The sequence below is a fragment of the Pelodiscus sinensis genome, chromosome 24 (genome assembly GCF_049634645.1).
Source record: "Pelodiscus sinensis isolate JC-2024 chromosome 24, ASM4963464v1, whole genome shotgun sequence".
NCBI classification, from domain to species: domain Eukaryota; kingdom Metazoa; phylum Chordata; order Testudines; family Trionychidae; genus Pelodiscus; species Pelodiscus sinensis.
In genome coordinates, this window is record NC_134734.1 from 20,544,728 (window position 1) to 20,550,884 (window position 6,157).

A 6,157-nucleotide genomic window follows, 5' to 3' on the forward strand; every position below is an offset into this window, starting at 1 on the left:
CCTAGCAAAAGCTTTGCCACGGCGAGGGCTCCGTCGGCTCCTTGCGTGGCACCGTGTCTGGAGGACGTGACGCCCTGCCGATCGGGGGCCACGTGGAGGGAGCCAGCCAGGGAATAACATTGAGCCAGAAAAAGCCACTGGGCGTGACTTACTGACCTTTTCTTTGATCTTTGCTCGCCACGCAGGGAGCAGCCACGGCCGAGCCCAAGTAATAACACAAAGCATGCTGGGACCATCCGTGCAATTTAAATGCAGCCAAGAGGGGGCCCTCTCCTAGCCCCCTCCGCTGTCAGCTGCACCCAGTCTCTGACTGAGTCGCCGGGGAACCCAGAGCGATTTCTGTCGATCTGTCCCGGCTCCCGAACAGGGACAGTGAATCTACCCCAGGTCTTCTATTTGGAAGCACCGCTGACTGAAATCGACCAAACCTGTGGCAGGTCTGTGATGTCGGTCAGCCTCAGAGGAACCCCACACCCCACTGACACGGGATTTTCAGACACTTAAAAAAAGCACAATGAGGGTGTTTCATGATAGTCCCTTCGCATCTGGCTGGGCATCTCCTGGCTGCATATTTAAGTGAGTGGAATAAAGCAGCCATGGGACTTAACAAAATGCCTAAGTGACTAAGGCACCTAACTACAGGATCTAGTCCCAGGATCCTAAGTCCCACTGCCTTTCAGCGAGGTGTAGGCTCCTAGAAGGTAGATTTTCCACTGGGATGAGCTGTCCCTGGAGAGAACTTGAGAGCTGCTAGGCACCTACCTCCCATTTGAGAATCTGACTCAACAGCTAGCTGCACCTCTTGGGGCTTAAACAGCTTCAAAAATCGTAGGACAATGTTGCCCAAGACAAAATACACAGAGCCACGGATTGCTCTCAGTCCATCACTAGATCGACTCCGGATCGACTCCATATTTAGGCAGTTGTCCCGGAGAGCAGAATTTGGCCCCTGGTTTGGTGATTCAAGGTGCATTGCAGGGATCACTCCAATTGGCACTGAAATGCAGCCACTGCTGGGGTGTTCTTCAGCTTAGAACGGGAGGTGAAAAACAGCCTTTCCCATTGAAACTGCTGGAGGAATTTTAAGGAAGTCAAGTGTTAACCACGTTGGAAAGGGGGTGATTAGCCCCCACCTCATGCAACGTGGCCAGGGAGACCATTAATAACCGCAAGTGCTCAGGTCTTGGAGTTGATGCTTATCTGAAGATGTAGGTTTTGCTCACGGAAGCTTATGATTCTCGGTACACACTGTGAGGTGTCAAACTCTCTGAACTACGTAGCAGAGAGCTGTCCCTTTCTCCACCCCGGCCCCCTGCTGTCCCGGTCCTCATTTCTAAAGTGCCACAGGATTTCTCGTTGTTTTGAAGTTACAGATTTACACGGCCATCCCTCTGAGACGTGAAAGATGGAGACGCCCCAGTGCCGGCAGGGTTTGCAGGCATGGGATGCGCTTTGCAAAAACCACAGGGGGCGTTAGACGCAGGACCCCCCATTAGAGTTGGGTCTCTAAATCAATCTACCAACCCCCATGTACATCCCTATGTTATAGAGGAGTCGATGTACCCTGGCACCCCCTTGTGGCAGGGCTGGGATAACAGGCTTGGTGCCCGCAGTGCTCTGCCTCTTGATCTCAGGTCCCGTTCGGTCTCATCCCTTCCAGGGGAACAGGCCAATGAACAAAACTCTCCCCTTTCTCCGCGCCCAGGCTCGCTCCGCCCTGGGTTTTTCATCCCCTCCTGGGCTCAGGAGGATCATCCTCTTGTCCTATGCAGAGCGACGGCTCCCTGGAGGCCCGGCTCCCACTCCCTCTTGTCTCAGGGGGTTTCTGCAACAGCCTTCCCAGTGGCTGGGAGGGGAACCCAGGCCCTCCCTCTTCTCCCAGGGGGACAGGGACCCTGTGGGGAGCTGCAAAGGTGGTCTCCTCTCAGTGACTGGGAGAGTCTGGCCTAGCGATTAGAGCAGGCGCTGGGAAACCGATCTGACCTCAGCGCGGAAGCACCGGCCATCTCCTGAATCGGAACTGGGACTTAGCAGCCACGCTGACAGTCAGAGCCGGGGTCAACCCCCAGGAAACCGGCGCCAGGAGCAGGCCAGGGCAGCACGGAAGGACCACGAGCCAGGCCGGGGAGCAAGGCTGGAGCAGGGCTAAGAGTGGGGGCAGGGGTATGCCTGGTGCAGCAGCAGGCGCAGGGAGGATCGCAGCTGCAGGCAGGGAGACATTAAGCAGCCAGAGAGCTGCTGCTGGGCTAAGAGCCAGCCAGCTCCCCATCCTGACCACTCAGACCATCAGGGAGCCTGCTGCAGGCCAGCTGCCCTGCTTGGGTTGCCAGGAGACGGATTCTGCTGCAGGCCCTGTGCCCCGACAGCTCCCTCACTCCCCCCACTGCCGCCCTGGACTCCTTCCTGCACTGGCCTTCCCCCAGCCCTCCTGGGCTTCCTATACACCTGCCTCTCTCTCAGCCAGCGCTGGGCAACCGAGGCTAGTGAGGGGGCAGCATGAGCAGCCTCCTTCATCTCAGCGAGCCGCAGGATTGTGGGAACCGAGAGGGTCTCCCAGGATGGGGTAGTTTTGCTTGCGGCACTTGCGGGCCTAGAATTTGTGGGGTGCGTCGACTGAACCATAGCAGGGGTCTCATGTTAACTCTTTCATTACCCCGGGGGTGGGGTGGCAGGGTTCTCTCCCCCATCCCAGTACGGTACCAACTCGAACCCCTCTCCCTGAAGGAGCTGAGCACGTACCCTGAGCTTGCAGGGCACGGTGGGATAAAACCCCTTTATCTGGCACTAGAAGATGGACCCGCTGTGGCTCGGGTCCCTAGCTCAAATAAGTTTAGTTTTTTCTTTATTTAAATCATTGCTCTGAGGTGCGGCTGGAGTGAGGGGTTCATGATGCAGGCTGCCCCCCGGGAGAGAGGATAACCCCAGCCCTCTCTCACCGCAGCAGCTCACCAAGTGAGCAGCACCTCTCGGTGGCTGTTGCAGCTGTAGCGGGCCCATCTAGGGAGGGGTGTATGTCAGAGAGCTGTTCCTTTCCCCACCCCTGCCCCTGCCGGCCCAATGGGGCTTTAGCTTGTCCCCCTCTCTGGCCCTTTGCTGCCCCCCTGTGGTCATTCTGCCGTATAACTGTCTCTCCTGCCAGACCCCCTCCCTTTCCATTTTATGAGAAACAATCGAATTCCAGGCACATCCCATTGCCCTGCTTTACCACTATGCATCGTAAGAAACAAAATAAGAGGGCCACCAGCACCCTGGATGGCTGAAATTTTGGGGCTGGGCAAACGTGGGTATTTTTTTTCAGTCTTGTGATTTTTAAGACAGTCTCCTGATTATGAAGGGGCCAGACTCATGATTTTTTTCCAGGGCGGGGACCGGCCTACATTGCCATCTCTGCCTGGTCTCTTGTGAATGGTCCTCTCAGACCAGCATTATGGCAGGGTGGAGGAAAATTGATGCATTTGCTGCTTGAAGATGTCCTCGTTCCATGGATGGAGGATTTCACCCTGGGAGCTGTCCATCTCAGCCCCTAGAAAAATGGGTACTGGTCAGGGTTCTCGGCTCCATACTCTTTTGGCTGCCAAAAGGGAAGTGATGTGGCTGATTCACCACACTGGGATGCAGAAGACCTGGGTTTTATTCCCAGCTCTACCACTGGCCTGCTTGGTGACCTCTGACAAATCACATCCCTGGGCCTCAGTTTCCCCATCTGGGAAATCAGGACAATTACACCTACCTGCTTTGAGAGCTAGAGATTATAATTATTGTCCCTTTGACCTTGTGCCCATCTTGGCACTTTTGTTTGGCCTCTGTATTTAGCTACCTTCCTCTTCTTTGTGGTCCTTCCTCTCTTCTAACGGGGAACCCACGGGTAGAGCTGTGCCGAGTCCCTCTCCTCCCCCCCTCCGAAACACATGCCTGCAGAACTCAAATAAGCCAGCACCTTCCATCAGCACTGGATTCCCTTTGGAAAGTCAAGGTAATCATCATCATAAATCCACACCAACAGCCCATACAGAGCAATTTCCAATGGGGAGTAACACTACACATCAAAGCATTATTATCCCTGTTTGATAGATGTGAAACTAAGGCCCAGAGCAAGTGACTGACTTGCTCAAGGATCAACCCAGTGGGATAAAGGAAAGAACCCAGGTCTTCTAGTTTAATGGCCAAGCTACTGGTGACCAGTGCTATGTGAAAACCAATTAAAAGTATGTCTAAGGAAGGAATATCCTTAATCTGCGATATTGTGGAACTTGCAGATCCCATAATATTAGGCAGATTTGAATTAGCTTATTTTGCACAGTCCATGATTTTGCATACAGCCTGAGGTTTGCAATACACTTTTTGTCCCCATTACAGTACAGCCGGTCCCCAAGTGATGAACGGGTTACGGATCAAACACTTGGCTGTAACTCGAAATGTTCGTAAGTCGGACCCCATTGAGTTACATTGCGCCCGCACTGTTCGTAAGCGTGGGTCACGTTCGTAACTCGGGGACCGCCTTTACGACTGCTTAATGGGAGGCTTGGTCGTAAATGTGAATGGTCGTAAATCGACCGTTTGTAACTCGGGGACCGGCTGCACAGCAGAACTCCATTTAACCAAGCTAACAACAGCCGGGTTCGGGATGTGAGCCCCACACATTAATGACTGAAAGAGTTGCAGCGAAATATCTGGTTATCAACAAAATTAGCAGGCATAATACTTGAACATAAGAATGGCCACACTGGGTCAAACCGAAGGTCCATCTAGCCCAGTGTCCTGTCGGCCGACAGTGGCCAATGCCAGACACCCCAGAGTGAGTGAACACAACAGGTAATCCTCATGTGATCCCTCCCCTGTCACCCATTTCCAGACAAACAGAAGCTAGCGACACCATTCCTACCCATCCTGGCTAATGGCCATTGATGGACCTAACCTCCCTGAATCTATCTAGGTCTTTTTTTCTACCCTGTTACCCCTGGTCTACACTAGGGGATACATTCTAATTAAGATACGCAACTTCAGCTACTTTAATTGTGTCGCTTAAGTCAAAGTTATCTTAACTTGATTTATGGTGCCGTCCACACTGCGGGAAGTGCCCCTAGTGCTTGTGTTATGGGACAAAGTAAATAACTCTTCTTTATTCACTTTTTCCATACCAGTCATGATTTTTCACCTCTTTCCCATCCCCCCCGTAAGTCGTCTCTTTTCCACGCTGAAAAGTCCCAGTCTTATTAATCTCTTCTCATGTTTACATTTTGTTTCAAACTAATACATCTTCTCTGGCTTTTCCAAATTGCTGCAATGAATAAAGATCTATTATTACTTTTCTGCCATTTCCCATGTCTTGTCCGCAACACAGCTGCAATTATTTGACCTCTGAGTGAAGTAGGGTCTTACGCAGATCATTATTATTGTTACTGGTTCTGGCTCACTGTATTGCATTGCTGTGTTGTCATTATATACGTATTGTTCTCTGTGTTATGGCTATTGTTTTTAGTGATTGGTGTTGCAGTAGTCCTGAGGAGACTTTGTCATTTTCTGCAACCCCTGGAGTGCAAGGTGCTGCACAAACACAGTACTAACGCATGGTCCCTGGCCCAAAGTGGATGCTCACAATCTCTGTAGGGTTTCATCTTAGTTAGCAATCTGTGGCGTTCAGTATAGCCCATGGCATATGAGACAGGAGTGCCGTAATGGGCTAATGCACCTTCCGGTCTACGCTACAGACTTACCGTCATGTAGCTGCATCACTCCATGCCTCGGAGCAAGGCAGTTATACCAGCCTAACCCTGGGCACAGACAGTGCTGTGTTGGTGGGAGAGCCCCTGCTGGGCCGCACTTTCAATTAACCTTGGCCTGCCCTCTCCCAGTGCCCAGTCATCTATCTGCCTTCTCAGACTTTCTTAAGGGTGGTGCGGGGTGCACACCCCAGCACCGGGGGTCTTCACAGAAATACCAGCACCTGAAACGGGGCAAAAGGCCTGTTGCCCCTTCCACAAATGGCCCAGAAATACTTCCTCTCCCAAGGGCTCGACTGTCCATGTTTGCATCCAGCACATAATGTATAAAGAGCATTCTAACAGGACAGCACAAGAACATCATCAGTATGCTCATGGCATTACTTCCAAAGTACTCGCATTAAAATATAGTTGGCTAGCAGCAAAGGTGTGTGCCA